A 25702-nucleotide genomic window follows, 5' to 3' on the forward strand; every position below is an offset into this window, starting at 1 on the left:
CAGAAGGTCATTACTTTCTGAAAGTTTCACTCAATATTTGAAATATAAGTAACTTGAAAATTAAAAATTGGTACTTTTGTGGTAACATGAGGACAGGGCCTTTTAAGCAACTCACAAATGTTCAAACATATCAATAATATTCACAAAATAATGAAAATCTAATCCTTGAAATTTAACAATCATCTATATAATCAACAGATTAAAAAAAAACAAAATTTTTTAGATATAATTTTTAGTGACAAATTATGATATGGCGATGGCGTAAAAAGTACAATTGATAAAATGGGTTGCAATGTTTTTTCTACTTTAAAAAGGATAACAGTTCCATAAAATAGAGATCTTTAGCTAAAAAATGAGCCCACTTGATAAATGATGTGTGCTTATTTACTTTTATGTTCACTTTTGCTTGATCGGACCCTATAGTTATCTCTCATTACCTGCTGATATAATATCTGGACTCTGAGAGCATGACAGTTCAGGTACTATTGACTCAAACCATTTTGAAATTGGCGTGTCAACATTTACTACACATCCGAACAGATCCAACTGTAGCTAAACAAAACACAGACCAACAAAGGCTGGCGTTCTCATCTTTATCATACATTTTCAGCAGAGAACAGATCCGACCACAACGGTGCACTGTAAACTGTGTCCCTGAAAAGTGGTTAGACATCATATTTACAAGACGATTTGCTGATTCAGAAGTCTTGCAGGAGGAAAGTCAAGCTGATTGAAAATTCACAGCTGATCTCACATTTCAAGGGCAATTTTTCAAGGGACATTTTCTCAGTGTTCTGTCCATAGAGCAACCCGAGCAGTTTGCAAAATTTCTCTGGACCTAATTTTTGTCCTCCACATATTATTATGGCCTTGTTTTTGGTTTGTTTTTTTTTTCTGCTGTCAGCATTCAGTAATCATCAAGACAACAAGATGAGCTTTATTTTCACCAAGACCTTTTGAGCTTAACAGTAAGTATACACTGGGGCTATTGTGTGACATGGGCCCATATAAACTGTACTGTTTCATTGCAAGATGGCTGATTAGCTCCTAAAGGGGTTGTAAAGAATTTGGTGCTGTTGTTTGGGGCTCCAGTCAGGAGGTGGTTGTTAAATTAGGGTGATGAAAACTACTCTGCACATGCATCACATATACTTGTATATAAAATGATACCCCACGCAGAAATTGTCACGCACACATTTACCTTGTGTTGAGCCAGTTGTGTTACCACATTTTTATTGAATCTCAGTCGCCACCAATCACTCTGTGCTCAATAAAATGCTGGCAAGTGGATTGGGGCTACTATAATAGTGGCTCAATGCAGAAATAAACTTGTTTTACTGCTGCAAACAAAGTGATGTGACCTGGAAAGGTTGTATTTTTTGCTGGGATAATGACTATATTTTAGAGTCAGGCCTCAGTGTGAAGTCTAATTACTTGTCTGGGGCCACAGAGCTACATTGGTCTCACACACTCGGTAATGAAAAGTCCGTATTGTACCATGTTTATTAAACACAATGCAAATGTTAGGTGAAAATATCCGCCTGGAATTTGGAGAGTTTTACTTTGTAGACTATTGTAGGATTAGGTTTTTGTAAGTTATACTAGAATACAACAGTGGATTTTGTGTCTGACTCCTAACATGTACAGTAGAAATCTAATCTTTCAGCAGCAACAGCTACATCCTCTTTGATGCCAATCACATGTGTGCCCTCTTGAACATTAGTAACCAAACTTAAGTAACTCTGCCACAAGGTTAAATGAGATATTCTTTTAAAGAAAATGTCCTTTGACTTTCCCATTTTATATGGTTTTATTATCCACACTCTGCAGAACTGGCTCCCAGTTAACTTAATCACTGTGACACCCATTTCTCATAAATATGCAAATACAATACAGACATATTTTGAGTACTTCCACTGCAAAAGGGGACTTTAGGCAAAGACGTGCCCGAGTCCCCTTCTTAAATCGCAAGTCAAGTCTTTTGAGCACCTCATGAGGGGCGCTTTTTTTTTTTTTAATTTTATTCCTTTAATTTTCTGGGTTCCCACAGCAACATGTTTTGCCAAAACACAACACACTTGCTTGTCACAGTAAATTTAATCATACAAAATGGGTGCACTCTGTGCTGCTCTCATCCCTGCCACTTCTTTTTGAGTGGTTTGTTTCCACTGTGGTTAGAATCGAAGCCGATAGAAGGGAGGCGCAACAAAGACAGAAAACCGTCCCTGCAATCTTAATGAAAATAATATTGTAAAAATGGCACAATGGAGGCCTGGTTATATGGCTAGGAATATAATTTTACACTCAGGTCCTTTGTGTCCCTCTAGACCACTGGCTCAGTAGTAAAACAGTTCTCAACAGACTGAAAGGCGGCATCGGTTTGTGAGTTCGTAGGGAAAAATAAAAAGGACGCGAGACGGGAGAAGGGGATTTGTAGGGGTATTAAGGCATTGCACGCCTGCTGGCTTGTGCCTTATCCCGCTGTACATTCCAGTGGTGCAGCATGCAAAACTTTACACTCCTCAGCAACCCAAAACTTGCACTTAGACTTTTCTGGTATGTGTGCAACTACTGTCCTCCATGAAAAGACCCATCTGAATCCCTTTTCACTCAGCTGTCTTGTCTCACTTTGTGGATGCGCTCGCCTTCCCGCTGATCTACTTAATCTCTGACAGGGGGGCAGAGCTTGTGGACTAACAGCTGGGAAATATGTGCCCCCCCTCACCGCCCTCACACTCATCCTCCTGCCACCCACTCTTGCTCTCTCTTGCTGTCCTACCAGGTCAGCCTACTGACAGCTAATAAAAGAAGCAGCCCTCCACTGTGAACAGCTGGGCTTCTGTGATCTAACTCAACATGCGGCTCACTGGGACTTTTCTTCTGTGAGCAGAGTAGTCAAACGCATAAGAATCACACGAGAACAAGGGCGACAAATACTGTGCATGCACAAGACGTGGGATACATGGCAACGGGAGGCGGCATAAAAGAGAAAAAAAGTGAGCACAGATTTAGTAGCGTGCACCGGTAAGCCAAAGGAAGGGAGCTCAGTGGCTGTCTTGTCCCTGGCTCTTCATGGTCTAACCAGCTAATCAATAGCACAGAGAAACACTATTTCAGCTGGTTCACTGAGCTCTCTGTACTAAAGAAATACTGAAAGTGCCAGCTCAGTCTTTTGTTTTTTTTATTCTGTACAGCATGCGACAGCAGTATTTCTTTTATATATACTTAGTTGAAGCACAGGAAGTGATCTATCTGAGCGGTGAGTGTGCACATAGGCCGAGTTGAGTGGGAGCAGCTGAACTACACCATTGATATTAACAGGGTGCGATTTGTCAAAAAAACAAAGGGGGGTGGGGGGGTTGCGGTCCTTGACTAACGTAACTAATGCTGGCGTGAAACTTTACATACTTTCAACGTCCAACTCCTAGGTTCTATTCGTCTATTATGCAGTGGATCTTACACAAAATTTTCCCAACTTCTAACCTGTATCTGCCCCAGTGCATGGGGACATTTGCGAATTCTGAGACTGCCGACAGTTCGATTCAGGTGAACGTCAGTGCCAGTAATGTAGAATACAGGTGTAAGAAAAGTCAGTCACAACCTGCCTGTTATTTCAATTGGTTGGTTGTCCCTGGATATTAACAAGAGAAAAGTGCTGCTGTGATGGGACTTTGACAAACTAAAGGAGTGGTTGTAAAGAAAATCAAAATATTATCAGCAAACATAAAAAAAAGATTCTGTGAGAAAAGAGTGACTGGACTATTTTAACTATTGACCCTGCTTTGAAACTAAATTCTTTCAGTCCTTTGGGAGACCTTCGATCGTCAGTAGGGGCACAGAAACTGTCAGGAATGAATGCCGTCCTCCCCTTGCCGTCGTTGGCATTCCAGGCTTGGGAAAGACGCAAGAGTGGCACCGTTACTTTTAAACAAGGCTTCCAGACGGGGACACGGGCGGGGGTGGCGAAGTGAGGCAGGCTTAAAATGCAGCAGACTTAAATAGCTGTGCATACGACCCGTCATGCCTGACCTACACTCTCTTATCACACCGCTGTTCCATAGATATCTGTTCTAATGTTGTGTATATGTGTTGCAGACGGGCGTGTGCATAGCAGGGAAGTTGGTGAGTATGAAAGACGACTCCAGATGCTCCCAGCTGGCTGTTGCCCAGTGAGGCTAATACACTTCTGCCTGCCTAATTAGAGCACACACTCTCTCACACACACACACAGTCAACCCCTCCTCACTACTCATGTCCTGCTGTTTCAATGGGTTTATGGTAGGAAGAACATATGCCCCCCCTGTGTTTTATACAGGACACACATGCAGACAGCTAAACAAACAACCAGGGGCTTAATTACCTCATAAGGGAGGCCAGGGGTGAGAGCTGCTGATGAGTCACAACAGTAGATTGTAAAAGGATGTGCAAAGTAGCATGGCGAAATACAGCGCTATGTTATAAGCGCAACACATCTTATGATTTTGATGAAAAGCGGTGACTCAATAGACGGAGTAATCAGCAAAATGAAATAAGATTGCAAGTAGTGCATGAGTCACACCGACTCTTTTGATATCTCAGCTGCTTCCTGAAACACACACACTCATGAGATGAGACCACCCCTAAATTGCCAGGCTATGGGAGTTTGGGCTTCTGTTTGATAGAATGGGCCATGAAATGATTAGTGTCTAAAGTGGTAGGTCGTCAATGCATGCACAGCAATGCAAACTGATTCCGGATGTCATTTATGCATCTGGATTTCTTTGCCACGATGACCGTATTGTTAGGCTGTCAGATAGCAACGCAGCAGACCAATAGCAGCACACTGTGTCAGGCTTTTCCTGCCAACCTGTCAATGCTGGCCAGTGTGGCAGCTTGTCTCTGCTACCTTTCTATTGCCTTCTTGGCAAAAGCATGAAGCAGCAAATAAATATAAAACACCTCACACCATTTGCAAGCATAAATCAGCTCAGGGAATGGCAAGCCGATGATCTTTACCATAATTTGGAATATAAGAGAGGAGTGGTCAGAGGGTGTCATTAATCACTTAATAATAGAGCTATCGAAATTTTAACACTGCATGAATAGTCATTTCAATGGGCAGAGTAATAAGGTAAATATAGCAGTATGGAGTATTGCATCATGGGTGGTTTGTAGTGTTAATGTTGCTAAGCTACAAGTGTATTTAAATCAGTTTATAGGGATTCTTGAGAGTCAGTCGGTGCTAGAAGTGTTAGTGGTTAGTCCCCTTTAACCTGCAGGAGCTCAAAATGACTTTTTTTTATTGGTGTGATGACAGAAAGTTCAAATTGTGTTCAACCTGACGTGTTTTATATTAATATGAAACATGCAAAAATATTTTTAGTTTATTATAAAACTGTGGTGAGACAAATTAGACTGATTATCTAGATAATTAGTAAATTAGTAATTAGTAATGTGAAACCATTGTGAGGTATTATCAATATTTTAATACCAAAATACTGATCAGTAGTGGATATACGGGTATCAGTACAAATACTGTGTTTAACTGTGCAAATAAAGAAATCTATCAGCTATTTTAAGTCTTAAGACTGTGATCTAGATCACAGATTGTGGTTGAAAAAAATATGATATGATCTTTTTTAGTCAGATCAACCAGATAACTGTAGTTACATGCATATTTTAACAAAATCACTTCAGCCGACTTTCACAGTATCTCTGTTCAGTTTGTTTCAGCTTATTATCAGTGAAATATACTCTTAACATGAATCCTAATTAAATTCAGTGTATTAAAGTACCTTGGAAAGGATAATTAGACAACCAACATACACAGTATATTGCGCTAAATGTTGCATAGAAGCAGGGATCCAAATACAGCAAAGGGGGTTCTCCTGTGTTTGAACATCAGATTCCAAGTCATGTCTGACCACAGAACAAGGTCCAAAAGGGTAAATGATAGCCCTAGAACAACACACACAGAAGCAGTGCTAAATGAGGACATAGTGTGGGGGAGGGGGGTTCAGGCCAGTGGAGTAACAGAGAAAGAGATCCCAAGGTCAGTGTTCTGGGCCTGCTGCAGATGAGGGAAGAGCGATGGTGTGGACAGATGTCAAAAGTGATAAGCGTCAGGCGTGACAAGCTCCAGCTTGGCTATCAGTTACTACTCCAAGCCTGGGGTCGGGCCAGTGCCAAGACAATGCCAACGCCTCTCTGTGACGATCAGTGCCTCCGGAGGTTGTGCAAAATGGCTGCCGCCATGCCAACGCATTATTACGAGTCACTGGCTCTGCAATTTTTTTTTTTTTTTTTTTCTCAAAGGAAGTGCCATCTGTGAGTGACAGCGGGGCCTCAGCCATTTATTTTGAATGCAGTAAACAAAGCTGCCATTTTTGCATTTTGAGGGTCTAGATGCTTGCATATTACCACCGGCAAGGCTGTTTGTTGTCATGAGAGATATTAGCAGCAGTGTGATCTATATCCTTTCTCCATCTCCATTTATCTAGTCGAATCCATGCTCTCTTATAAGCATCAGTCAAGCAGCAGGACAAAATAAATCCTCATTTTCACATTTGAAAGCAGGCTGGACAAAAATCCAATACTCAGGAGAGTGCTTGGTCTTGGTGTAAGCACAACAGCTCACGAGAAGAGAAGGGGGCATTGGGAAATAAATCAATAACAGGCCATTTATTATCATATTCTGTGGTCATTGATAATCTGTCAAACAATGTATTTCAAAGTCTGAACTGCCTACCAAAATCATTTTCCAAAGAACTTTCTCTACATCCAAAACAAATAATGAATAACTCGCAAATCGATACAGCGTGCTTTATTGAGCTCACATGCTTGACTTGAGTCTGGCACCTGGCCCAATTGTTTTTCATTCGCCAGATATCCTACTCTCTCCCTCCTTTGTTCTGTTTTGTTCAAGCTAAATAACAACAAAAGGACCTAGAATGATGTGCATATGCACCGGGTTTGACATGAACCACAGCTGAATGAGTATATCTTTTTTAGGGACAACAAAGCTCAGTGCACCTCATCAGTCCGACCGAATCACATGACTCTATAGAAGAAAAACAAACCCACTTTTAGCAGACTGATTTGACTGTTGAGTATACAGAGGCTCAGCAGTGTGAATCCAAAACATCCGGCACACTTGATCAGGGCCTCTCAATGGGCCTTGCATTTCTCATTGGAATCAGCCTTGGCAGTGCCGCATCGACCCGGGTCACACCCCGCTGTTCTACTGAGTGGGGCTGAATAAAATCATCGCAGGCAGACTGAGAGCTCGCCAGGGTAGGGTCAACCATTCTGACCCCCACCGGGAGGCCAGGCCCCATCTTCCTGAAAAAACACTGGCCAAAAAGCGCCTGTATCAGCAGGATGCTAACAGTACAACTGGAGGAGAGGTTCCGCTAAGAATTTTTGACTGACAGGCAAAAGTAGCATTTTGTGCAGTATTTGACAGGGACGCAGCTCTTTGAGGAGGCCTTCTTTCTAACACAATTGGCTGAAATCCAAATCAGTTACAATGTGCTACAGAGAAGCAAAGAATATACTGAGAACAAAATAAGGGAACAGTTGCCTTGTTTCACTTCTTCCTTGTCCTGTCACTTACATGGAGCCCAGGCGTTACTGTTTGCCTAAGCATGTGCAAGTGACTACCAATCCTCCCTGACCCACTCAACTCCCTCGTCTGAGGGTCCCTCTTGGGTCATGGCCTTGGTGTCACATGCCAGTGGACGAGAAAGCGGTATTGATTACCAATAAACTCATTAAGAACTAAGGACTTTCCGCACAGACACAACTATTTGTTTCTGTCAGTACCAGAGCTTAGCAGTCAAATTGCTTTCACTGTTTCAGTTCAATCTTTTGCCCTCTTGAACTCATTGTTTCACAAATGAGCCATGACTCCATGGCATGATAAAGAATTGAATATCAACTAGCCCTTACTACATACTAGCTTGCAATGAGAAGAATGAAACGGGCATAATTTTGTGAAAGGTTGTCACTGGTTTGTTGCACTGGGACACTAGCCGTTGTTTTACAGAATGGCTGCTTGACAAAAAAAAAAAAAAAAGTCATCTAGTATCATCTCCTCTTGTGTCATGCATCTGTTATCCCCGGTGTTTGCTGGCAGCTGACCATAACTGCTCCCTCCCTCCACATTTTGATTGATGATGATGTAAAGCCTCAGAGCTATCTGGCACATGAAAGCAAGCGTAATTTGTATCTTCTGAGTGAACATAAAGAGAGTAATAATGTACATTTGACATCCTTTTTTCTTTGTTATTTATTTCCACATCCTCTAAGAAGGCAGCAGAGGTGGCTTCTGTTCCATAACAAACATCTTATACAGTGAAGGTCCCAGTTGCATTCATGATCTAAGACAGCCATTTTGTATTTGCCTTTGAAGCACCGGTTGGGAAAACCTATGCGCTAAACCCGGGATGTGGGGAATTAAACAAACCCGGCATATCAATGATAAACTGCCAAGTCAGTGCCCCTTTGCACCCACTACGACGCCCCTGCTCTTCAGGCCCTGGAAAGGATGTGCCTGAAGATCGAGATACCACAGAGGACGTGGACCACTACTGTTATCGCTGCTCTGCCATTAATAAGATCGCCCGGTGGCTTGTGTCCCAAGGTTTGCTAGTCTCTGTGTTATCATACTTCGGGACAATCTAAAATGAAACAGCACTGGAAATATGGCGCCACTGTGACAGGGGGTAAAATGGGAAGAAATGTGATGGGCCATGGTGTCAGTGTGGTTAATCGAAAATAATGTCCAGCAATTTATAGTTGCTGTCCTGACCAGCACTGGATGTACTGATACAGGAGATCGAATTTTAATGTGTACATTCCATCACTTCATACAGGCTACTGATGTTTAGGGCCCGAACTAACAGCATATGAATCTATGGAGGTTATCATAGAGTGGTAATAAACTGGGGAACCCTCAAAAACAGCACTGTCGACTGGACAGTTGGTGCATTTATGCATTTGTGTGTGTGTGTGTGTGTGTGTGTGTGTGTGTGTGTGTGTGTGTGTGTGTGTGTGTATATACAAGAACAAGTAATGGAACCTTGTTTAACATTATGGTGCTTTGACAGCTATTTGATTTCTACCTGCAGCCATTGTAATAAATAAACTGCACAGGGAGGGGAAGGAGGGAAGCTCATGGGAGATGCAAATGAAGGCCACCTGCTGTGGTGCTGGGACCATGGGGAATCACAATAGCCCTTCAGGATTTCTCCTCCTTTGACAAGAGTCTATCTAATTTCACTTCCTCCCTTGTTCTTCTAACTGTGCTCCCCTGCTGTATGACACTTAAGATGGATCCTGGAGAGGGGGGGAAATAGAACCAGATGCTATAATGTCCCATGGTGCTGCATTGTTTTTATGTATCCTAAAATAATAAGAATAATCACATTATTTGTCAATGACTATTTTACTTATCTCTGAATTAACCATAATTATTGTTATTCGATATTTGTGTTAATCTTAAATATATGGTAGATTGTTTGTTTTGTAGTCTGTGTTGCCTGTTGAAAGTAAACTTGCAATAATCAAACTGTTTATCTTACTACATAACAATTGCCTTCTATGAAAACACTTGCCTTGTATTTCCTCATGATGTCTGAGTTAAAGGGGTCATATTTTGCGAAACTCATTTTTATTAGTCTTTGGGACATTTATTTGTGTATTTGGACCCTAAAAGTTCAAAAAGTTTGAATTTGAACCCTCCATATGCTGCAAAGCTATCTTTACATTAATTTTGGCAAAAATCGCATGGATTTCTACAACCTGTTTTAATTCCTTCTTAATTTGTTACATCTATAACTAGTTACGTCATGACATTTGCACATATTAGATCAAAACTTCCAATGAGCATTTCTATAAATATGCCATAATTGTTTGTCACCAGCAGCGGTTGTACTCCATACTGAAAATATGTCCAAACTTCAAGCCATTTACCTAAAATGTTCAGTTTGTGGTTGAATGGGACAGAGCAGCACAACCTGGAGGAGGTGGGGTGTGAAGTGGCTCATTTGCATTTAAAGGGCCAGCACTCAAAACCACCTTTCTGGTGTCATTACTCAGAAATAGGTTGAAGATGGACCTGTGGAATTGAATTAATGAAGAATTCAGATGCAATCATAGCATTTACAGTTTACGTAGACCAAAGGGAAATGTTTTAAAATGCATAATTCCATTTTAAAAAAGCAAAATATCACTCCTTTAATGTAAGTCTGCTTACTACCTTGTCTAAAACCAGGTAAATTGGGCTGCTGGTTTTGTTTTCCAGGGCACTCTTGTAAAACAGATTTTTAATCTCAATAAGTATCTTCTGGTTAAATAAAGCTTGAATAAAAAGAAAATACAAAAAAGTTTAATTATTTTGTTTCTTCTTGCAGGACTGGAAATCAACACCTTGCTTTGACATTGGTACATAAGAATGGAGCGTATGAGGAGTTAAAGGTAAGACAGTAATATGTGTTATGTTGTAAAAGTAAAAGCAGAAACGGGGGATTAGGAAAGAAAGGGGGGTAATGGCTTTTGCTGGTACTGTCAAAAAGTCAGATGCTATAAGTAGACACTTAGAAGGAAATAAGATAAGTGGGATTTTTTTTTTAGAATATATGAAAAGTAGTGTCGTAGGTATGTGATATGATTTTGTTGATGTCATGCAGAGGTGAGCACAGCACAGTGTGACTAATCAGGAAAGTATTTTGGTGAGTGTCACTCAATAGAGCTACTGATCAGCAGATTTACACTGTCATACAAAAATTATGGATCAGCTGTGACTCATGCCTGACAGTTTTAAGTATTTTATTAAACGCACTCATTAAGCTCAGACTGCATTTTTAGTTCCCTCGGCTCTAAGCACAAACACCAAATAACCTCCTATAAGGCATAAGAGGCACAAATCAGCTGTATACAAATTTCCTTTCACACAGAGTCATTTTCTGCATTTCACTCCTGACGTCAGAGACTCTTAATGAAGACGGCATAGCTCACCGCTGCCGAGTTCTGCACAGGCAGTCTAAAGATTTTATTTCACTGCTTCCACAGCTTGCCTTATTTCACTATGGCTTAATGAGAGTCGTTTGGAATAATAGGCTTCCATTGAACGGAGGCATCTGCATCCACACAGCACTAAATGAGTGAGCTAATTTCCAAAGATAATCACCTCTCCTGCTGTTTTTTTATGCAGAGATGCTGTAGATTTTTTAGCCTTGGATTTAATGAAGTCAAAAATTACCTCCAGCCCTCCGGTACAGGGTCTGCGGAAGCTGAGTGTGTCACTAAAATTTGCCTTCAAGTTGAAAACGAAAGGTTTTATCTTAATAAACAAGGCAGTTTCAAAAATCACTTACAGTAAGTCATCATCATAATCCCAGCATGGGGTCACAAGTGAACCGGTAAGTCTGCAACTATTTGTCATCTGGCGTCCATTAGCATTATTAAAATATGTCAGTATTACTCATTTAAAATTTCTAGTGTTTTGCTTACATTTTGCATCAGGAATCTGATTAAACATGGTAAATTTAGATATATTACTTTAATGAAAATGTCCTTCAGGTTTGTGTCTGTAAACATTTGCAAAGGGCTGCCATAAGATCCATTTACTCAGTATGTAATCTTCAAAACTTTTCACTGCAAAGAAGCCCTGAGCTTCACTGATCGCTTGAAATATGCCCCGATCTCTGGTATCCAGAAATCTCATTGAAGCAAACTGAAGAGCTTCATGCTGCTGTAGAGACATAAAAAGAACTACAAACGCTTTTTACTACATGTTTCCAAGAGCAAACAAGTGAGATTTCTGAAGATGCCTGGGTAATGAAGTCCACCGGGACATACAGAGGCACAATTAAAGGATGAAGTGAGCTCTCTTTTTCACTGTCTCTTCTGTCTCCCTGTTTTCCCCCTTCTCCTCTCTCTTGTCTCATTCCCTATGTGTGTGTGAGAGTGTTGTCACTGATGACACAGAAGCTGTGGCGTCATGCAGTCACTGCAGATGGCAGATATAAAAAAAAGCGACAGGAAGGGAAGAATCGCTTACAAACGGCATAGGCTGATTTGACAGAGAGAAACCCTGGCTTGTCAGAAGAAATGGGAAAGGTCACAAACTGTGACAATGTAGTAATGTCCCATTCACTGAACTACACTCTGCTTTATTTAACGTCCCACTTTCACGTCAGCTAACTTGTCGTTAAAAAAATGTCATGCCCTTTCATTTCTGTAAAGGTTGCAGTCGAGGCAGCCACAAGCAAGGGAGACTCAGCTGTTTATCACATTGACTCTGTGTTTATGCAGTTGGGTAGAGAGGAGCTGTCAGTAATTTTGGCAACATTTACAGTACTTTCCCCCGGCAGCACTGTTGGAGTGGCTATTGCAAAAAAAAAATGTATGAAATATGAAAGAAACTGCAGAAGAGGTTAATTCCCCGGGTGCAGTGTTATGCAGGCTGGCAGTACAAGCGGAGGAGCAAGACAACAATATGGCTAGCAGCTAGCACAGGACATCCTCCTCACAGCTTTGTCTTTAGCTTATCACAATAGACGGTTTGGGAAGGTTTCCAAATAACAGTAAAGGGTGGAAGGATGGGAGCTAGAGCAGGAGAAAGGAGAAGCATTGTAATGTGGTTTTGTTGCTACCAAATGAACCTTTCAATAGACTTTGACAGAAAGAGCTCAGTACTGTAAAACACACACATACACTCATCTCGGTTTGTCACAGGAATGAAAATCAACTCTGGCAAAAGGAAAACCCATTTGCAATATTAAAAGCTAGAGGGGTGACGGCCAGCAACAACAGCTAAATTGCCATCAATCCACACTTCTTTTTCCTGATGCATATTAGCTTTCTCACCGAGTTAGTGCTATTTAAAATAAACCCTACTGTAATTGATACCTTTTTCCTTGTCTAGACCTGAGGCAAGTCATCAAACATGGATGACACTTAAGACGTAGTAAGCCATTTCACAGTAAGTTAAATCTCTGTTTCAGCTGCAGTAACAGTTTTGCTCTGCTTTTTTACGAGATGCTTTTGAAGTATTCATTTGTGTCAAAGTTATCTTTCTTGGATGTATTTAAGTTCATCGACGCGTATCTGTGCAATCCCACCTTACCCTAATTGCTATGTTTCTGTTTACATTCTGCAGAAATCCCAATTATTTCTCCACTCTCTTTAATTATGTGAGTCTATAAGGATCTCCCTTTCTCTCATCCTTAATTTCCTCATCTCAAGATCATACACGTACCTACATGCACAATCTGTAGTTAATCTGTCTTAAACTCAAACCTCAGAGTAGCCTTTGCTGCTTCATAGCTCCCCTCTGGCTCATTTGTTGCCTGACATCATGTAACCCAAGTAGCATGTTGTGTTAATCTTTCACAATTTAGGAAACAGAGAAGGCCATGCGTAGGCTTTCTTGTTCCCACATACAAACTTTCCCTTTCTCATTGTCAAACATACACACAAGGCATGATGGTGTCCAGTTACAGTGGTGCTAAAACTCTCCTGGAATGTTTCTTTAGGGTAACTCAGCAAGAGAACACATGCAAGGACAAGGTACGGGTAGGTAGAGGATTAAGTGTGGCAGCTTGGGTTACACTGCCCTATACCTGACATGGACTTCCTTGAACAGAAATTAAGTGGAAAATCTTTGTATTCAAGGTCAGGGAAATTCTAGCGAATTGTTGCCTGAAGGTTTCTTGGATTTAATGGATGGATGATGGTATTCTGCAAAGTTTGCACCTGTAAATTTGACATTCAAGTGAGAAGTCAGTAATGTTGACTTGAAATTTTGCATGTTAATGAAGTGAATCACAAACAGGGTATGGATTAGTTCTCAACAGTAGATTGTTGTACTGTTAGTCACCCAGCTATACAGTATGCAGTGGTTAGTTTCGCTTCTGTTTCTGTAAGCAACAAAGTGAACTTGTAGTGATGCATTGCAAAGTTGCAATAAAGAAAATAAGCATCATGTGCATTTCCGTAATCTGGTTTTTAGTGACCAAATTGGTGGTGTTTTGCTGTCGGAAGGTGGTGGTGTAGGCTACTATAGAGTTCTTTTAGTTGCTTATCTGGGAAGATCAGTCAGGTGATAAGTCGCATGCATTAGATGTTTGCTATGTTTTTGACAAAAGCATAAACCACAAGTGAGCACAAAGTTGAGCATGAGTGTCACTGACATTTTCTGATGCAGAACTTTAAAATACCCCTAAAATATGTTAATGTAAATAGATTTAACTCTCATGTTTTCATATCTAAAACCATTCCTGTCTTCATCATATGACCAATTTGCACTATGGTCAATCTTAAATTTAAAATATCATGATGTGGATCAGTGTTACATGTGAAGTCATGAATAACTCTGACTTCACACGCTTTGGTATGTATAGCTTCATTTTACTATCTTTAACACCAAGCTATTTGCGGTATCTTGATCCATTCTGCATTAACTTCATTTAAGAGTAACCCAAGTCTGCTAAACAGCGCGGGCTTAAACTGCCTTTCTATGTTTAACTGTTGCCATCTCATCTCCCAGTAGATTTGCGTATGAACAGCTCCAAATATAGCCAAATTCTAAATGGGTTCACAGGCCTGTAAAAGTGAGTAGATATTGATGCCCTGAAACCTTATTTGTAATAAGTCTCAAGACTTTTAGAAATATATCCTCATTAAAGCTTTCATATTCAATTTCAATGAACAAGGCTGCTGGGAATTGCATATTTCAAAACATACCATCATAGCCCCTATAAATACAATGCTTGGGTCATAAGTGCCATAGTTTTCTAGCCTGACTAAATATAAACAAGTCTGCGCAGAGTTATCTATAACAGACTGATGCAACTCTTCGAAACCCCTCTGAAATAGTTCCTAAAATATACATGAAAAGAGAACGCAAAGATATACCCGTTCTTCTGTGTCGACTGTTTGAAGCACAACCTTCATCTGTCATCCCTAAAATATCACAATGAGGGAAGAATTATAGAAAGGAAGGAAGAGTGAATGGAAAAGACAAAGCAGCAAATGAAGTTGTCAGTGTTGCTAGCACCAGTGAAGCGCATCTGTACGAGCAACACACTCTCGTACGGTGAAAATAAAATTACAAAATACAAATAACTCTCCTCTCAGTCGATGTCTTGTTTGAAATAGACAGGACGAGGAAGCGCTCCAGCTCACATTAATGTCTGATACGCGCTCATTCCTTTCCCACACAGAGCTCTGTATTCCCCCAGGGCTTGTATTTGCTTTGCAAAATGCATGCATGAAATTCTTGAGACCGGCCTCCCCATGAGAGTCTAAATAATAGATTACCAACACAGCATCCAGCGTGCGCTATAACTTCAGCCCCAACTGTCTGGACTCATTAGTGAGGGAAGTGTAAAAGATAGCCAGCTGCTAGCCCAGGTGATGACACTCAGCTCTGGCCTTTGGCAGCAGTGGTCCACCCTAAAGAGAATATACAGCGCCTCTCTCTTGCACTTCATCTTGTAATCCGCCTTAAAGCTGCTAAGCTTCTGTTGATGGCAAATGAATGGAGACCAATGGCAGAAAAGATGGAGATGGAGGGAAAGAGAGAGGGTAAAAGTTTGAGCGAGCAGCAGAGCAGGAAATAAAAAGGGACCAAAAAAAATGTAGATTCATCTGTGAGGAATGACTGAGGGGAGCGGCGGTTGGTTTGGGCCGTCTGGTCAAAACCAGAGGTGACCTAAGCCATTTTCATCCACTGATTGTCCCCCCTTTCTCTCTCCTTCTGCCTTCTCCGTCGATCTCTATTGACTCTCTCCTCTGTAGCTCCATCTCTCTCGCCCTCCCTCTCTCTCTTGCCCTCCCTCTCTCCGTGTCTGCTTCCAAATGGCAGTCATTATACCGGACATGAAAAGTCATTTTAGTTCCGCCTGGCTTCTTCAAAGCAGCTAGCTGTAATTGCAGATTGAGTAGAGAGAGAATGCTGGGGTTACAGAGAATTTATACACTGACTCCTAATCTTGCAATGACGCAGAAATCTAAACTTGAATTTGGGGAAGGAAGGATGGATGACAAATAAAAGGAACCAATATTTATGTTGGTATAAATTTCCGCAAGTTCTCTGAGTTTTCTTTGCACGGCTTGAATGATATCCATACAAGTTTTAACATTTCTCAGAAGGCATGTAGAGGCCAGAGTCTGTGAGCAGACCAGATGCACTGGATCCCATTACAACATGTGTCACTTCAAGAGTTATGGCACAAAACTCTTTCGAATTATGAAAAATCTATCCACTATTAAATGCATTTCTCATTCGTGAAATTGCTATTGTGGCAGTGTCACTGCACTTCTTAATGGAATTCTTTCCTCTTACCCAATTCCAATGAGACACTGACTGACAAATGCAAATGGACAACATGTACAACTGTTAGTCACCTTTGTTCTTTGGCTTTATTTAATATAATATTTTAGCCTTACTTACTATTTTGTATGCCTTGTGATTGCGGGTGTGACTTCTGCCACATTTCTAGTCTCTCCACATCCTTTTGTGTGCTTGCAATCTTGCACATGTTAAAAATTCAACTCTGCAACAGTTTACAGCCCCAGAGGATCATATATACATTGCTTTTTCCCCCGTTTACAAGCTAGCCACCAGTCTGAACAGAGCACCACTCCCTTGCACTTATCTCTTGAACCCTTCTATTTGGCACAGCAGGTAGTGTAATTGTTCTTGGAAAGAGCCTATCAAGTAAAGGCTCTATTTTTGACTTCTTGTTGCAAAGACCTTTATCATAACACCCCATTTTGCCAGGCTCCAGGCTCAAACCACAGACTGAACAAAAGTGTTTCAGCTAAGTCATTCCCTTTTGATGGAGAATAGGCGTTGAGTGAGTGGGGAGGTGGGTGTATAGAGAACACAGACTGGAAAATATATCTACTGTACGAGATTCTCCCAGCCGTCCACTTCCTCACCCCCCCCCCCCCAACCCATGAAACGTAACCCCCACCGGCTCTCTTGCGAGCAGAAACAAATTCTAAAACTGTCATACTTTAATTGAAATTCCATCACTTGTGTGGCTGCTATTGTGGAATAATTTGATAAAGCTGTGTGACATGAATGCACAGAGCCCACAGCCACTTCCATTTCTTCCCCAAGCTTTTATTTCCTCATTTCGCCGGTTATTCAAATGAACCTCGGTTGGATTCTGCTCTCAGCCTCCCAAAAATTAAGATAAGAAAAAAAATGAGACAATAGGAAAACCATAAAAAGAAATAACGATTTAGGTTGCAACGCAGTCCTTAAAAATATCACCAAGCTGTATTTTTAGATCCCCGTACCTTGATTGTAGTTGTCATGTTGCAACTTTAGAAATGAAAATGTCTAACTTGAGATTTTGAGCTCTTGTCTAATTAGTTCTAACTCTCTTCTAGCGCTAATAATGACAGGCTGTTAGTTGCTAGGCGGGGGATGATCTAAAATGGAGGTCAAGGGCAGAATTCAGATCCTCCGCTAGTGCCACTAACCCCGATCCAAATCCATACCGGCGCACTCCCTCCCCCTATGTCTTCACAACTGGCTACAGGCGTTTGGCATCCATCATACCTCCCGAAACCCAATCTGCAAGCAAAGGACAGCTGCGGCAGCAAAGCAGTCCTCCCCAATTCTGACACGTCGGTACTCCCCCAGTACGCAAAGCCTGGAGGCAGAGCCTTGAGGCGAAGCGTAACTGTGTTGTACGTTGAAAGCTACACGGTGCTTTGCATGTTCGGGATCATACAAAAAAAGCCCTTAAGGGAAATCAGAATGAAAGTACTAGATAGTGAAGGTCGACGACTTATTTTTAAGCTACTGTGTTGTGGAGAATATAAGAACGAGCAGAAAGTGAAAACAAGAGCAACAAGAAGATGGAAAAGGCATAAACAGGAAAGAACACGCTTGGCTATAACCCTTCGCCTCCTCAACTGCCAAATAATATTTACGCCTAAGCTTTTTGCCCTGACAGGGTGATGGACAGTAGAGGTGATTTTGCCTGGGCGTGAAAATGGGCTTCTTATTATTCCAACCTAGTGGCAACTTGAATATCAATAAAAACTGCTAGCGCTCCCCTATGTGTAAAACCAATGCCCCGTAGCGGTGGTTTTTATCAAGCAACCCACCCTTGACGCTAGTTATGCAGTACTAGAGGTTACGGGAGGAAATGCTTGCCAAGTAAATAAGTGACTGAAGCGATTGAATAGGGGGGAAAAAACACAGCGGGACTTGGGCCAAAGTGAACCAAGGGTAAAGTCATGATCACTTCATTATGCTGCGGTGGAGCTCAGTGTTGTGCGAAATCAAACTGCTTTCTCATTTGTCACAAGGCATCAAGTCGGCCTCTGTGAAGTAGGTTTGTAGTGGACTGGAGGACCCTGATGCACAGGCACACATAACAGAAGGAACATGCACCTCTGGGTGAACACACACATAAAAATACATACATGCACGTACACTGCCCAGTAGGTGCAACACCGACGAGGCATATGCCATGCTAACCTGCCTTTTTACAGGACCACTGCCATGAATTTTCTCCCCAATGTGACCTCTACCAGTTAAACTTCCCCTGCATCCGCCAGTCGCCTCACCCTGCCAGCCTGCCTGCTAGTCAGTGGGTAGTTGTTAAGGGCCGCCGCTGGCACAAAATAAGGTAGAATACACCCACTGGATTACAGAGGGCAGCCAGTGAGAGGGGGTGATTGCTAACAGACTTATTGGCACTCCATCTCCTCCACTTCCAACACCGTGGCGCCTGATAATTGTGGTCTCTGTGTTTACGTATCCATTTTTGTAGTGTAAGTGTTGATTTCTCATTCCACACTTGTAATAGGGGCCCTGGCCTTGGAATTCCTGAAGTAGTACTCATACACACACGCATATGCACAGATAGAAAACAAACTTTTTTCCTCATTTTTTTTTTTTTTTTTAACTTTAGAAAATAGACTAGTGAGTCAGAGCTCCTTGACTGAGAATGGGACTGTGAGCTGTAAGCATGCTTGTTTGTAAGAGGGCTTGGCTTTGCACCGAAGAGGGACTTGGATAGGAAATATTCAGAACTCCCTTAGTCCTTCAAGACGCCTTCAGTCTAAGATATGCACTTCTGTAATGCTGTCTCTGAGCTAAATCATTTTACTGAAACTGTGCAGCAGCATTCAACCTCATCACACCAGGTGCATGGAAACTGAAAAAAAAATATAATACTAATAAAATGTACTAAATACACAGCGGACTTCTCTGTAACATTGAGCCTTGAAAATATCCCCTTTTCCCTCCAAGACACTGCCAAAAATGTTGGATATGATTTCCGAATGAGCTTCAGGCACAAAAACAGAAGAAAAAAGTAGGCAAGCAAAAATGGCCCAACTCCCTTATAGGCAGTTTCTAAAGCCTTATATCATTTTTCAATTTAATGGCTTGCATGCCATGAACTGTTTGTATCCGTCACACATACACACACACACACACACACATACACACACACACTGGTGAATAGCACAGAAAAGCTTGGCTTTTTATCCCTTTCAGTTCCTTTTTTACACGAAAATACCTTTTTGCTATTTATATCTTTTTTTCAACTAAAAGGTTTGAATGATTTTGACGAATTAAGAAAAAAAAAACCAAAGAAAGCACAAAGTCAAGGCTGGAGGTTTGCGAGAAGATGGCCGCATCATCGCCGTGTTTCCGTGACTAAAACACTATGCTCCCTTCAGCGAATTTGGATAGCAGCACTTAAGCCAGGCACCACCTTTGTGCATATCCATTTTGTCTCCTCTTTTGAACGCTGCTGTCGCAACAGCAAAATTGGAAATCGAACGTGTGGTGACAGCGTTAACTGTGCTGTGTCAAAATTGGGTAAGTGCTAATTGTTTGAGCTGGGAACTGAAAAACACATAAGACAGCGGAGGTGCTGGGGTACACTCTCCCAGAGTGCTTACTGGCTATAAACTGGGAATTGCTTGAGCAAACACACATGCACATGCTCATTTGCATGCTTTAAACCACACACACACATACATACACACACATACACACACAGTAGTGGCTTCTAGAACACCTCACTTCCCTTCTGTCCTCAATCACTGCTATATTTCAATTGATTATAATAAATTGACACAGAAAGCAATTCATTACAGCACATATATATGAGATCCCCTTTTTAAGAGATACTTTCACATCATGTCTCTCCCTAACAAGAATTCCACATCACATACAGTTTATTTTAACAAGATCGATCAGGTTGAAGCATTGGTTTTGTGACATTTCTAATCCACTTGGCCTCTTTATAATTTGGACTGAACTGAAATATGGGCGTAGGAGTCCACCCAGGTAGTTAAAATAGGAGTTTTTTATGGCTCGTGGCCCCTCTCCACCACAGCCCACTCACTGACTGGAGAAAACGAGTCCCCTAGTGGCCCAAAAGACACACTGAGCACAGGTGGTGTGCACAGCTCCTCTGGAAACCAAGGCTCGCTTTCAGCTGATTGACAGATCGGTTGCGTGACTGACTGACTGACTGACTCTCCAGCAGCCCCACTGATATTCCCCCTTCTTTGTTTATATGTCAGCTCTTTAAAAAGCTCAGACAACTTTAAACCCCGCGTAAAAAGCGCTCTATAAATAAGGCAGATAGATGAGGGATCTCTGGAGAGTTACAGGAATGCACTTTGAAATTCTTCACCATCGACTCGCTGGAAAAGGCTTCCACAACTTTAAACGGCACCACTAAATGAACTGTATTTACATTACAGTGATGCCAAAGCCTCTTTTGTGCAAATAAGACGTTCTGAGCACACCGGCCTTGTTATTATTCTTCTTCTTCTTTCTGCAATTGTATCGTGACCACAAGAAATCAGTCATAATACGAACCCGGTCAGAGCTTGCAATTACGCGTAAAATTAACGCACGGAACAACACCACACAACCGTGACAACATTTCACCCACACGTTTGGATGCAACTTAAAACAGGTTGGCACATATTAAAATAATCACCCTAACCAGTGAATGACGCTGTTTTTTTTTTTTAGGTGGGGGGAATAAAGGTGCGTTATGCGTGACAGTGTAAATCTGGAAGCGACTCTATTTCCAGCCTTATAATAAACTATGCAAGAGCAAATAATTGACACACAAATGTACCCTAAATACACCAGCAGTTACATAACACCCATGTCATATTTCCACAGTAAATAGATGGATGGACTAGTATATGTGACCCAACTTCCCGGAGCTGTACGCACACCTGAAATCACTGCGGCACCGTCACTTGTGCTCCGACTGTCACAACCTCCAAACTCACAGGCTCGACAAGTATTCTTACCTTATCACCATTTTGCGTTCACTTTCAAACTCAGTCTCTCCTTTTTTTCTGCAGTTAAGAAAGTCGAGTGCGTGTTTGTTCTTTTTCTTTCTTTTTCTTTTGTCTTTTTTTTTTTTTTTTTTTTTTTTTTTTTACATCCAGTCTAGTCCTGGGGAATTAAAATAACGTGGAGCGCAAAGACAAAAAAAAAAAAAAAAAAAAAAAAAAAGAAGAAGAAGAATCCGTCCCCAGGTTTTTCCCTTCTTCTTGTTGTTCCTCTTGTTTCCCGTGTGTTCGCCGCTCTTTTTTTTTATTATTTTGGTTCTTCCCTCCAGTTAGCCGTCACCGACGCATGGACGGCGGCTCGGGGCGACGGGCGGATGGACGGAGACGCACGTGAAAGAGCGCGGATAATATATTCTCTGCGTGGAGTCTGGCTGTGTTGTGCTCGTTAGATCTTCATTGGATTGAACGTGGCGAGACTGTGGTTGTGTTTGGAGAGTGCGGTGCGGCTGGGACGCACAGCCGCCCCCCCTCCCCTCCTCTCCTCTCTCTCTCTCTCTCTCTCTCTCTCTCTCTCTCTCTCTTTTTCTGTCTCTCTCTCTCTCTCTGTCTATTTGTCTGTCACTTTGCTGAGACCCGAGCACTGACAACAACCCAAGGCACAGAAAACGGAGACTGGGAAAGAGAGAGAGAGAGAGAGAGAGAGAGAGAGAGAGAGAGAGAGAGAGAGAGAGTGTTTGGGGGGTGGGTGGGGGTGACGTCACTCAGAGAGATCCCACTCTCCCAACTCTCCTGGATCAGCCTTCCCGCCCCCAGGTCTATTGCAGGAATGTGCACTTGGACATGGCTATTCTGGATCAAGATTTGCGTTAAAGAGGGAAGTGGGATGGTGCGTTCACGTGCCTGTTTTAGTCCTATAGAAGCCTAATTATTTTCAGATGGTGGCGTGTGTCATTCTGTGTGCCCCCGTTTTGCATTTAAACAGCGGAACAGTGGAGTTAATTAAAAAAGAAAAAAGCTAGAAGTTTATTTAAAAAGTCTCAAATAATGTGTTCTGTGGGTATTGGCAGAAGCACTATTCAGATGTTCACATTCTTTTCTTAAAGGTTTCAATGTGTGATATTTTAGTGACATTTAACAGGGAAGTTTCAGATCGGAATCATCTGAATAGAAAGACAAAGTCCAGCTTCTTCCAGTTGTGCCCCATGTGACCCTATTTTGGGGGGGGGGGGGGGGGGGGGATGTGAGTCATTTTGGGATCCTATTTAAATTTTGCATCATTACACTTATTTTTTTGTCAGTTTAAGATCATCCCACAAGTCTCGAAAGTTAGTTTGTTTGGAAACTTTAGTCCGTTCAGAGTGGTCTAACATGTTTCTGCAGCTTTAACACGACCATACTTATATAGATTTAACTCTCTTTTAATATTTTTACACCTCGCTTTCAAAAAATATATTGAGGTAATGGGGAGTTTTGTGTTTGAGACGTACCACATGTGGAAGGAGATGCAGTCCATTGAGCTGTATATTACAAAACTATCTTACTTTACTAGCTTCACCACAAACTGTGACTTTCTTGGCTAAATTTCTGTTTTAATTTGACAAACATACGTGGGACCTTTCTGTGTGGAGTTTGCATGTTCTCCCCGTGTCTGCGTGGGTTCTCTCCAGGTACTCCGGCTTCCTCCCACCATCCAAAGACATGAACTGATAGGTTCATCGGTTAATCTAAATTGGCCAGAGGTGTGAATGTGAGAGTGATTGTTTGCTGGGGTGCCAGTAAGAGGGGGTAAACATGACAAATTCATGGGGCCCATAGAGCAGTGGAGGGGGCCCAGTGGATATAGAAGTTGTGAAAATTTGTAAGATCCGCTGTATAAGAGAGGTGTAGAAGTCGGGAGGTGAACGTTAAAAGCATGTGAAGTTTCATTTTCATGGTATCATAAGTGATGTTATTTATGGACCGCCCCCTCCCCCTATGTCAGGCCTCAGATGAACTGGCGACATGTCCAGGGTGTACCCCGCCTTGGCCCATAAGTAGCTGGGATAGGCTCCAGTGCCCCCCCCGCGACCCTAGTGAGGATAAAGTGGGTTCAGATAATGAATGAATGAATGTGTAAATGGTAATGAGTTAAAAAAAAAAAAAATGTTGTGTCTACATTGACCGCCATTCACATTGTTTACAAAGTTAGTCCCCATTAGGTTCTTGAGAAGGGATGGGATGAAATGGCAAATGCTTCATTCTTAACTCACAAAACAATAATTTTCATTTTTATGTCTTTATACATCTATGGAAACACTTGTATCTTTCCATTCCATTTTTATTAGTTTATTATATTCCATCTCTGCTATTTAGATTGCCCTAAGTCCAGCAAAAAATCTTGCACTCTGTGACTAAAGGAAGCAGTCCTAATATGATTCCGATTTTTACTTAAAGTGGAACTTCATCCCCAGCTCTCAGCCTAACTCTGCCCACTGCATAATTTGGAGAAATTATGAAAAAAACAAACAAACAAACACAAAAAAAAAAGTGGGCATGGGCAGTGAGAAAGAGGAAGCTTGGCGGGTGGGGGTTGGATGTGTGTGGCTGGAGTTGCTCAGTGACATCCTCAGGCCAGAGAAAAATGGAGAGAGACACTGGAACGCCACAGAGGTGGACTTTTCCCTTCCAGAATCCCCTTAAGCGGACATTAGTGTGGTGGAGGACCATGGTGGTCCTGATCCGCTGGCTCCAGCCCCGGTAATGCCTGAAGCCGGAGTTTTTGGAGCCGAGGCAATGCAAATGCAGATGAGGATGAGGGACATTCTCTAAGTTGAAATGTAACGTTAGAAGGCTAATGTTAGCAAATGAGTCTTGATCAGCATGTGTTTGAAAATGTGTACGCTTTTGCAAGCTCCCACTCAAGGTCATAGACTAGGGGAGGTTAACAAGAGAAAATTAATATTTTTTAAGACATATATATAAATTTAATGGCGTGAATACATCTAGATTGTTGACTCAGTGTTGGCATCAGCTTTGCAAGGTTCAGGATCATTTAAAAGTCATATTGAGTGATTTGGAAATCATGGGAAAACACATTTTTATACATTTGACAGGATGTCAATATTAACATCATTTATAATGTGTTTATAACAGTACAGTCAAAACAACATTTTTGTCCAGTAGCTGCTTAAGTTATAGTGGAGAAATAAAATGCCAAAAATGCACTTAAGACATCTGGTGTAGATAATATATCATGTTGGATTATTAGAACTAATGCTTTAATGTTGTTTAATGATCCTTTTAATTTTTATGGTATCTCTAAATAATATTTTAGCAATTCTCAGTGCTGTGTCATTTTTATCCAAATTCCCCTTTTCTCATATTAATTTTACTGTACATTGTAGATATGAGAGAGTAATATTTACCTCTGACCTGTGATGGATCATATGTGTAAAATATCATGACAGTTTTAAGTATGCAAAGTGGTTTTTGCATTTTGCTTTATGTAAACAGTCACGGAAAAAAATATTAGACCACCCTTGTTTTCTTCAATTTCTGGTTCATTTTAATGCCTGGTGCAACTAAAGGTACATTTGATTGGACAAATATAATGATAACAACAAAAATAGCTCATACGAGTTTAATGTCAGAGCTGATATCTAGCCATTTTCCATGATTTTCTTGATAATAACCAAAATCACTTCAGTTCATACATCAGTATCTATGGCATTGTACTGACAAAAACAGTGCTTTTAGGCATTCCATGTTTTCTTTTCTGTTTTAGTCACATGATACATACAGGAGTTAGTACCTGATTGCATAATCATTGTTTTTGATGACTTTTAATGATCTAATAATTTTTTCTGCAACTGTATGAGTAAACAGTTTTTTCCACCACCAGTCCTTCTGTCATTGAGAAGTGAGTATGGATCATGTTATGGGTAACATCAGCACAACTTGTGTTTTTAAAAAAAATGCCATCAAGTACAATAAGGTCACTATAAACTCATTACTAACAGCCTGAGATACACTGTAAGTCGCCGAAAGGGATATGCTATTGATTTTTTGTCAGACTTGGGTGGAATGTGTGAGTATGCATGTCTGTTGGGGGAGCATATCACCTGCCATTTTGTTTATTTTTTAAGGCGTTTTTTCACGATAGTTTCTGGCTTCATGTACTGCATGATATACTTCAAGGTCGGCCTATGAGACCAAACCAGGTTCACTCTGCAATTATCACACGTCGTTCGTAATGCAGCTGGAAATCTTTTCAATCCACGTCACCGAAGAGACATAATGCTGCACAACGATGCATAAAGAGACAATAATGCTCCCGATAACACAGTTAAGTGCACTGCTCTCTGATGTAGGGCTACAAAATAACAGCAATGGCCTGGGGAGACAGATGACTATGACCAATTGTGTTTTG

At 41.3% G+C, this 25702-nt stretch overlaps 1 protein-coding gene across 34 annotated transcripts in view; it reads right to left on the bottom strand.

Annotated features, from left to right (window-relative positions):
* The window catches only part of LOC115438765 (receptor-type tyrosine-protein phosphatase delta), a 617983-nt gene that overhangs the window by 145687 nt on the left and 446594 nt on the right, over positions 1-25702 (bottom strand). Inside the window, exon 1 of one of the 34 annotated variants that reach the window (XM_030162567.1) lies at positions 21310-21443. The exons of the other annotated variants lie outside the window; for them this stretch is intronic. The gene's annotated coding sequence lies outside the window, so the exon portion shown is untranslated. Of the gene's footprint in view, positions 1-21309; positions 21444-25702 lie in introns of those variants that run through there. 34 annotated transcript variants of the gene reach the window in all.

Source organism: Sphaeramia orbicularis, chromosome 18 (assembly GCF_902148855.1).
Source record: "Sphaeramia orbicularis chromosome 18, fSphaOr1.1, whole genome shotgun sequence".
Lineage (NCBI taxonomy): Eukaryota > Metazoa > Chordata > Actinopteri > Kurtiformes > Apogonidae > Sphaeramia > Sphaeramia orbicularis.